The sequence below is a fragment of the Periplaneta americana genome, chromosome 6 (assembly GCF_040183065.1).
Source record: "Periplaneta americana isolate PAMFEO1 chromosome 6, P.americana_PAMFEO1_priV1, whole genome shotgun sequence".
Taxonomy (NCBI): domain Eukaryota; kingdom Metazoa; phylum Arthropoda; class Insecta; order Blattodea; family Blattidae; genus Periplaneta; species Periplaneta americana.
This window is the reverse complement of record NC_091122.1, coordinates 186,527,056-186,537,718: the sequence shown is the minus strand read 5'-3', so window position 1 is coordinate 186,537,718 and position 10,663 is coordinate 186,527,056. Positions and strand designations below refer to the sequence as shown.

At 37.7% G+C, this 10,663-nt stretch overlaps 1 long non-coding RNA gene across 1 annotated transcript in view; it reads left to right on the top strand.

The window, feature by feature from the left end:
* Positions 1 to 10,663, top strand: part of LOC138702331 (uncharacterized) — a 265,478-nt gene that overhangs the window by 46,214 nt on the left and 208,601 nt on the right. Inside the window, exon 2 of the long non-coding RNA XR_011332840.1 lies at positions 9,198 to 9,247. This is a non-coding gene — a long non-coding RNA (uncharacterized lncRNA). The remainder of the gene's footprint in view (positions 1 to 9,197; positions 9,248 to 10,663) is intronic.

Genomic DNA, 10,663 nt, shown 5'->3' with positions numbered 1-10,663 from the left:
GCGCTGTTTTATACAGGGTGCGGCTTGTCTACAACAAAGTGCTGAGCCATCTGGTACACTGGAACATGCGTTGGACTCAAATTGGAATGAAGGACCTCCGCCAGCTGAGGAGTTCGGACGTACACGCACCAGTAAAAGCAGTTGGACATGCAAGAAATTTGTTGTTTTTCGTTTTCTCAGCAGCCTACAGTTGATCTTGTCAAGTTTGAAATAATAATAATAATAATAATAACAACAACAACAACAACAACAACAACAATAATAATAATAATAATAATAATAATAATAATGTTGTATTTAATGTGGCTGACTTAAGGCCCTACGGTCTTCTCTGAGAACTTACTCAACCAGGAGTAATATTTCAGTACATAGTGAAATATAGAAATGTATCAGTTTTAAGTAATTAATCCCTCGTATTACTATTACTTTTGACATGAAAGTTTTTTTCTTTGTGATCCAGAACGTATCTTCAGACAGTGAGACAGAATTGTGTGGATTCAACATCACATTCGGCACTAACACTTGATTTTGACCCGAGTTAAAAACTGTTGCGAATTTCTTTGGTGAAGACATCTGATTCAAAGACAATGTCCTTTTAAAAATCTATTATATGGGACCCGCAGCTTCGCATATCCTCAAATGGAATCTGCTCTAATAACTTTAAAAGTGCATTCTGTTTAATGGCAGTTCTTATGCGTGGGCTATAGAGCTCATTTTTAAGAAGGGTCAGAAAAAAGTAGGCCTAATATAAATCTAATCGTAACACGTAACTTGTAAGGGAGACAATTTCATGATTAAAAAAGAAGAGTAAAGAATACTTCATTTTACTTTCTGCTTACATTACAGAATGTCTGAGACAAGAGAGAAAATGATAAATTGGGAATACTTTTAGTGAAGTAAAATGCCGCAGTTCAGTTCAACATACGTTTCTGGGAACGATCACACTGCGATGTGACAATTAATGCGAAGCAAGAATAGGAAGTAAAATAAAACTAATTATTAAATAGATGCCAAGTGGACATGAGACCAAGTCTGTGAGAAAACAAGTGAAAAACAGTTTGGAAAAATGAAGGAAAGAGAAAAGGGGCGATAAAAACAATAACAAAGGTGAAAGAGGAAAAGAAAAATGATGGGTAGAAGAAGACGAGGCGAGATCGGGACGAGAAAGAGTGCAGGAAAGCGTGGAAAATGAGAGAGAACGGGAAAATAAACATGGGAAAGGGGGACAGGAAAGAAGAGGAACTGAAAGGATGAGAAAGAAGAAGGAAAGAGGAGAATGAAGAATTAGAAGATAAGGAGGAAGAGAAGAGGAGACGGAGGAAGAGGTGGAGGGGAAGAAGAAGAGTAGGACGAAGAAGTGAAGAAGCGGGAAAAGGAGAAAGAAGAGGTAAGGGAGGAAGAGGAGAAAGATGTGGAAGAAGAGGAGGAAGAGGCGGAAAAAGGGAAAGAGGAAGAAGAAGAATTGGAGGAGGACGATGAAGATAACACGAAAGGGGAGGAGGGAGAATTGGAGGCGAGTGGAATGGAAGAGAGGAGGAAGAGTGAGTGCAAGATGGGAATCAGATGCCAGTATAGGACAGTAAAGTGCAAGGATCGTCTTAGCATCGTGACCACTTTAAACAATCTTCACATTTTACACTGTGCATAATCACAAGAACCTCTCAAGACTGTCTGTCCGTCTCTCAGTCATCTGATATGACACACTTTGTGTCAAATCTCCAGGAAGCCTGCCGTTCAAATTGTGTATACCGCTGTGCACTACCAAGGAGCCACACACCCCTGTGTCATCTGCTACGAGTCTTCAAGTTTCACTTCTTTCATTGCATTTGGAATATTAATGCCCAAAAGTTTCAATAACTGATCTTATATTTTGGCCAGATTCCTCGTGACCTCAGACAGCGATCGATCTGCAGTAGAGACTGTTGATAGAAGACCAATCCTCAGTTTGAGATGCAATGCTTAGTGCCTACATTCGTCCTTCGTGCTGGTTGGCTGTGTTCAGCTACTTTCTGTAGGCTATGTGATTAATATCCATGTATTGTGGGTCCCTATCACCACGGCATGGCGCGTCCTCAGGTTGCGGATCGAGGAGACGGCCTCCAGATAAGGAGGGTAGCTGTGAATATATTGAATAAGCAGTCGCGGACAGCTGATGAGGGGTGGTCCTCCAGCTTGGGGGTTGGGCGAAGGGCTAACAACCCATCACCGTAAAAAACAGCGTGTTACGAATCCTTCAAATAAGCCTCGGAATGGGACTGATTCTCTGGCACGACCACAGCAAAGGACATAATTAGGAACATTAAATCCAGACGTTTGAGATGGGCAGGGCATGTAGCACGTATGGGCGAATCTAGAAATGCATATAGAGTGTTAGTTGGGAGGCCGGAGGGAAAAAGGCCTTTAGGGAGGCCGAGACGTAGGTTTTTTATTTTTTTATTTTATTGGGTTATTTTACGACGCTGCATCAACATCTAGGTTATTTAGCGTCTGAATGATATGAAGGTGATAATGCCAGTGAAATGAGTCCGGGGTCCAGCACCGAAAGTTACCCAGCATTTGCTCGTATTGGGTTGAGGGAAAACCCCGGAAAAAACCTCAACCAGGTAACTTACCCCGACTGGGATTCGAAACCGGACCACCTGGTTTCTCAGCCAGATGCGCTGACCGTTACTCCACAGGTGTGGACTTCGAGACGTAGATGGGAAGATAATATTAAAATGGATTTGAGGGAGGTGGGATATGATGATAGAGAATTGATTAATCTTGCTCAGGATGGGGACCAATGGCGGGCTTATGTGAGGGCGGCAGTGAACCTGCGGGTTCCTTAAAAGCCATAAGCAAGTGTGATTAATATTCATTCTCTTCAGACGGTAGGCCTGCCTTATTTTTAAGATCTGTAGACCTATTCCTTCGTTGATGGACTGAAGTTCTATTTCTGAGCATACCTTGTGCTGAACTCTACATACAGGGCTTCTAAATAATGTTTAATACTTAAAGTAAACCTTAATTGAATACAGTAGCTTTGATCACTCCGTTACTCCTTCGAAAAAATGTATTCAACATGACATGAAAGTATACTGCAGCATAACTTCAAGAAATTAGCGTTGTTTCTGGGACGCCGTGTGTTTTGCTGCTTCCCAGTAATCTCCTTTCTTATTTATTAAATATTACATCCCCTAATAAGGGAGTGAAGAGCACATTTATAATCACATGGTTTGCATAGTGACCAGCTGACATCTTCACTGAAAATCTATAAAATGTTAGCTAGAAATTGTAATTTAAATTGTAATGGGAAGAAGGAAGGATTTGAAATTAGTATCTTCCATTGGTGCTAAGCACAGACTCGGTCTTTCTGAACTTGTAGACGGACGTACAGGTTCTTCATCCTAATTGTTTTAGTAGTTCGCGCGGAATGTTTTCATAATGTCTTCCTCACTTCATCTGACAAGGGAAGGGTTTCGGCTCGAACAGGAATTTTTTATTAAAAATTTGTACAGATGCTTACCTCACAATGGTGATGAAGACCGTAAAAGCATTCATTTGTGTAACTCTCCGTTTGGTTGGTATTGGTCAATACACTTCTTTAAAAATGTACGTGAGGATTCTCTATAAAATGCATGAAACAGCATGGAGCAGAGCAATAAGCACAACACGCAGAAGCAACACCTGAACAATCTTCTGAACCACACTCCAGTGCTGAACAATCAAATGCCACCTGAATTACATTTTTGAAGTCCGAGACTTGTTCAGGATTCACGTAACCAGCTGACTGCCAGGAATACTGAAGCATAGGGCGGTATACTGGAGCAGACAACTGGTTATGAATAACAGAAACTCGATTTCCCAAGTTAAGTTCTGGATTCTCAGCAAGAATCCTTACGTAATCTGTTATCCTCCGAGCATATACTTTGTATTGTCTAAGGAAATAGATATTCAGAGTTTGGATATATTTAGTTTTTTTTCAGGTGGAATGATAATCATTCCATGTCCTAGCCTTGGAATGGTTCATTTATTAAGGTTGTGTCCTTGTGCACATTCAATGACTCACACAACAGTGTACACTTTTGATTAGCTGCAATATTTTCGGACAGAACGTTGGAGAAAAATGTTTTTAAATGGGCTTTAGACATTTTACCACTCGCACTAGCTTCTAGGCTAGGCTAGGCTTACGGGTAAGGTGTCCCATCCCCTTAACTTTTGCAGTGCTCTCCCCACCCCTCAACTTGTACATGCTCTAACAGACAAACCACACATTACACAAACGAATGCTTTTGGGGGCTTTACAGAGATGTAAAGATGGGCCTGTATACAAATTTTGGATACGAAATTCCTGTTCGAGCCGAAACCCTTCCCTTGTGAGCTGCACTAAAGAATGATAAAAATATTGCTGTGCAGTCACTACTCTAATGCTGTAACTTGAACCTTGTGCTTTTGTTCAGACTACCGCTAATGTTTTTACATTAAACAAGAACATTTTTCTCTTTCCCTTGTTTCTTTGCTCCATACTAGTTCCATAAGTTTCCGACTTTGAACAGACCATTTTGTTGAACAGGATAGAAGTCTGCCTTCCGAAAGAGGAGGATTTAGTTAATTTCGCAGCCCTTGTGCCCCTGTTGCGCGCCTCCGCGGTGATGGATGCCCCGCTCTGTGTCGCCGGCCGCATCGGCTATGCGACAGTTTACACACTCTCCCATTTATATATTGTCTTAAAGGTCGCACACAAAATACTTGTGCAAATAATTCTGAAACACCTGAATAGGAGGCGAGAGCTGGGCTGGATCGGATCGGATCTGCTGCGCGCGCTGCTACAAAGCGGCTTAATCATTCGTTTAACAACGCTGCATCAACTGAGCGGTTACTAGCTTGGGTAGATGAACCTGAAAATTAAGAGCTATAGTCTTAGGCCAACAGTTTGGGAAAACTCTGACAGATAATAATCAATCCAAGTGGTGTTCGAAACAGCAGCCTTCAAGTACGAGTCCCGCTCGCACGTTGTGCCTAGGGAAGGTGCAGACGCTGAGCCAAGTTGGCAGACGAGGACAATGCATAAAGCAATAGGCTATCACAGGTTCCGTAACATATTAGGCAGATAAGAATAATTTGCAGGCAACAAAGGACAAGTAAAGAGTCAGTTGGATCTAAAATACTTGCGCTTCAAAAGGAGTTACGTATAGTAAAAGTTTACTCCATACTCAGATACGAAGCCTACTTGAAAAGCAAAGCGTACAAATCACAAAACATATGAAAGGCTAAAAACTTCTTCAAAGCCATGGCTGGGCCGACAATGTGTTATCAGTGAAAAATTGCAAGCAGGATGTGAAGTAAAGGCCTACATAAAGCTTAAACAGATATAAAAAGTAAGTAAATAAATAATCTATACTAATAATAAAACTCTAACCTAAATTCGTCTGGCAATTAAAAAAATTAATTGGTGTTTACAGTACAATAATGAACTGTCCTGAGACCGAAAATAGCATTTTTGCAATTTTTATTTGTATGTCTGTATGTTTGTTATGGCTGAGCCGATTTTTACGAAAATTGGTGTGTTGGGTCCCGCTTAGATTTTACGCTATAAAACATTCAAAATACTTTCTTTAAAAGGGAGGTTATAAGCGGAACTGAAGTAAATAAATAGAAATATCTCGTTTATTATTTATTTTAGGGCAATATTACATAACAAACGTTGCTTTAAAAAACGTTTCCGATAAATTTTATTCTGACAGGAATTGTAATACGACCGATATTTAACGAGATAATAATATGTAGTTTTAAAACAATAATACGTTTTATATCAGTGCCGCCTCAATCCGGCTGATATAATAAAATTAAAACAAATGACTCTGCGATTATTTAAGGTGGCCTTGTATAACAAGCGAAAGATATTCATTTGACACTCTTTTTTAATTTATTGGGTATGCGCGATCGAGTAAAACTCATATTCAAGGGCTATGCAAGAACAGATACACAATAATATGTGCAACATAATATAACAAATCATAAAGCTACAGTCTGTGAAAAACATAAAACATGACAATAATTAAATAAAGAAAATAAATAAGAATAGTGAGATGTCACTGAAGTTTTAAGGAGGAAGAAGAAAACAATTTGAACTCATCAAATAAACCAACCGAAAATGAAAATAAATAATTTTGCCAAAAACGCTTTCTCTTAAACATTTCTTAAAACACGGGGAATTTGGTAAAACTTCATAATCTAATGGAAGTTGATTACTAAGTTGTTATTAAAAGTGTTTAATCTCTTTCATACCGTAAGTTACAGGGCCATTATGAGGCAAACCAAGCATTTTCTAATCTTTCCTATTTTCTACCTTCCTCTTAGTCTCCACATATGATCCATATATCTTAATGTCTTCTATCATCTGATATCTTCTTCTGCACCGAACTCTTCTCCCGTTCACCATTCCTTCCAGTACATCCTTCAGTAGGCAGTTTCTTATTAGCCAGTGACTCAGCCAATCACCATTTTCTTGATCGGTTTGTAATTCGTACTACCTTGTAATAGTGCACATATTTTCTTACAGGCTATTTCATTTTCTTCTTCTAATATTTAATATTCCCTGTAGTCTTAATTTTTAATGTCTATAGAATAATACTTACAATATTTGAAGGATTTATGACGACTGTCACACACTGCACTAAAGTGAATGTTACACAAAGCGCATAACGATGCTGAACTCGAGTCTACGAGTTTAGGCTAGGTGAAGGAAGCGGTGCGTCATGCTCTTTGAGTCTATTCTCCAGTAGTTTTAAGACTTGTAGTATTCATGTTATTAATAATGCTGAATGAGACAGCTAAATAATTTCAAATATTGCTTTGCCCCAAGAGAACGTTTCCTTCTCAAAGGCCGATAGTGGACTTTTCCACTTTATTTTTTTCCAGAAGGAAATCATGCTAAACATTTTCTCGCTTTTAAAAATCCATCGGCTTCTGTTGCATATGAACCTGCGATACGCGGATCCAGTGCCAGGCATGGTGGTCACTAGACAGCGGGATCACACTGCAGGGGGTCTGCCCTGTACGGGAACGCAATGAGCACAGCAGCCTAACTGAATCTGTGTTTTTTTTTTTTTTTTTTTAGAAACTCCTTAAGTCACGGAGTACAGAGTTTTAGGACAACACAAAAACTGTTTAAAAGATATGCATGAGTTAAGAATTGGAATATTTGAAATGGGAAATGTTGGTAAAAAGATAACGAATATTTCTGTATGCAAAAGAATATTTTTAAATATAATATGACTCAATATTCACGTTTGAAAATCTTTGACTTACGGGGTTTCTCAAAATCTGGTATAAAGATTTACAAAACAATATCTTTATTTCTTGAAATAGGCTAATTGAAAATTTAGTTAAAAAATAATACGAATTTGATTCTCAGAACTAGTATTTAGAATCTGACTTCATAATTTTTGTTTCATGTGAACAAATTTTCCTCTAACCTGCATGAAATGCCACTAAGGGTCGTATTCATAGACGAGACTTTGGACCAAAGTTGACTTTGAAAAGTACAAAGTCGCTATTTTCCTATTCACAGTCGACACTTTGACGAAAGTAAACTTCAATGGTGACTTTACTTCGAAGTCGCCGAAAATCTAGACTTTGACTTTGACTTTCGTTCGTGGACATAAAGAAAATTGTTGAATTTGCCGAGAATATTGAGGACATTCAGGAGATTATTAAAGCTTCTCATGTTCCTTAGCGTATTATTATAGATTATAAATAATTCAAATCAAGGTACAGATTTGATAGACAGACAGTATTTTAAATATCTTTGTTATGTTTCAACTTTCATTGACAAATAATCAAAAAGGATTCTGTTCCACCAATAAATAATACAATTTGTTTCATCGCGATTTTACGCTAAGGTACCGGTAAGGATTGATAGCTTAATAATGATTTTCACTATTTAATTCTATAAATGATAGGTTATGCAGTTGGATATGCAGTTAATTTATAATCCTGCGGTCGTCATAATAATGTTTTCTGCATATTGATTTCAGATCAATTTTAAGTAGATTCTGCAGACATGTAGGGAGTAACTCTGCCAACTGACAGCAGGATAATATGTCTCTTTCGTAGTCTGTCATTGGTGGCATCTTCTTATCATCTATATCTTCAGAATAAAATTATTTTACAGTGAAATAATTTGAGGGCTTAATATGAAACTAATGTAACTAAAATCGATGTTTTATTCACAACAAAATTCTTAACAGGCAATATTATTTCATATGAACTCTGCCATCATGTTTTGTAGTTACGAATTGTGTTATATACAAGACTGTTCGAACTGAGTTACGATTTTTTGTGGCCAAGTAGAAGAACAAATTATTATTGATTGGTGTAAAGACCTAAAAATGTCAATTTTTGTACTCACGTTAGTTTCACACCAAGCCCTCGAATAATTATTCTTATGTAAAGCTGCAAGAACGGCTAACAATCGCTCAACATGTACCGATGTTCAATTGTTTCATTGATTTGTGACTCAAAAGTTGGCCTTGATTGTGGCAATGCCTACTTTATTTCAACTATCTATTAATTTAAATCGTTTAGAAGGCAGTGATTTTGATTGCCAACATTAGAACAAGATCGTCAAATCTCGACTTACCAAGTCAAAGTCTCAGAAGTATTGTCTATGAATAGGACTTTTAACAAAGTTAAACTTTACTACGAAAGTCGACTTTGGGAAGTCTTCGTCCAAAGTCTCGTTTATGAATACGGCCCTAAGGACATAAACAATAAAGTTCTGCATTAAATAATCGAATACAGTAATATATAACACAAAAGACAACACCATTATTCTAACAAATCCAAAATTCAGACAAAGAATAATTAATTTACCAAACACAACAGCTTAGGCTGTAGTTCTCTTCATTCTGTGTCAGCCTTGTCACTGACTTATGGGCCTTTTCAACGAAACCTAATTTTCAAGTACACATGTCACAACAGAAATACCGTTTGACTTGTGGTATTTTTCTACAGAATTTATATCTACCCCTATAGAAGAGGAATTAGCAATAAACTCAATTTTGTTAAAATTTGACTTTTGGGGTTTCTCAAAATAACCAATTCAATTAAGATGAACACTGTACATTCTCTTTGCGCATGTTATTTCTAGAACGAAGAATAAGGGCTCTTGGATATCGCAGACTACTAAATTGTGATTTTTTTTTTTTTTTCAGTTATGCTTGATGGATGCTGGCCGCCATCTATGCAGTGATCAGAATACCAGGTATGATGGTTAACGAATTTGATAGTTTTAGTTCTCTGAAATGTAATTTATCAGTCTGCCAGTAATCGCAGATGTATGTAGTCCGATTTTCTATTTGTCCACTTGGGCGATTGAGCTATTATCCTGCATTCACCAAAAGCCGGAGCAGAACTTGGTGATGTAGACATTTAACTGAGCTTCACGGAGTGAGATCACGTGCTCAAGTACGATGTAAGGATTAGAGTCGTGCACAACCGGTTATGGAAAATAGAAATTATATTACAGTATATTCCTATTGAACGCCTGGCGCTGTATTTATTTATTTATTTATTTATTTATTTATTTATTTATTTATTTATTTATTTATTTATTTATTTATTTATTTATTTATTTATGTATTTATTTATTTATTTAACCTGGTAGACATAAGGCCATCAGGCCTTCTCTTCCCCTCTACCAGGGGTAGTCCAGGGGTAGTCAGTATGCAAAGCTCTTCCATCTCACGGAATGTATCAGTGGTCGGTTTAACGAATATTCAAGTTGTTTCCCACTCTTTATGGGTGAACGGCAAAGGCAGACCATATTGAGCAATGCAGGAGTTACAAGAGCCCTTGCAAGATGTGATTATCATTGTGTAGGCCTACAATTTAATTTATAATTCTTCCTCTCTCTCTACATTCAATCAATCAATCGATCCATCCATTCATCGACTCACTGATTAATTTATCCATCGATGCATTTATTCATTCATTGACTGATTGATTGATTGACTGATTGGTTCGTTAGTTGATTCATTGATTGACTCATTGATTCATTTATTAATCCAGGTATCACAGTAGGATATCATAAGGAGCAGCAGCACGCAGCATTACAGCTTGAGAGTAATTTATGTCATGACTGTAAAAATGCAATACACAGGATACAAACGTTGATCCCGTATCTCAATTCCGGTGAGAAATATATTGAAAAATAGCGCAATTGCTGTATCTATTCCAATAAATATGTCCATGAAATTGTGTTTTATTTTTGTAAACGGCCTCAGGGTATCTTACTTTCTGGACGGCCCTCGTAATTGCGCTCGAGTGGCCAAAATTTGTATAAGCTCTTGTTTTGACATTATTAACATGGTGGAAGAAAAAAATAACTTTATCTACTCCATGAGAATGTTTGCTTGTGAGATGGTGCTCATGGATTTTTGCCTCTCCCAGAAGTTCCTCATACTGCAGGCTATTTTCCTGGAGTCAAATATTGCAACTCTCCCTTATTTGCAACCCTAAATCGCATAGCCTATTTATAATTTTGTTTGTATCCCACACATTCCCTTCAATTAATTGATTTCTTCCTCCTGCATTTGGAGAACATTCATTACGTCATTTTCAGCATGGACTCGCCGTCTCTGCTGCGGAGTATCTGAAGAGACTTAGGCCGCTCTTGCCC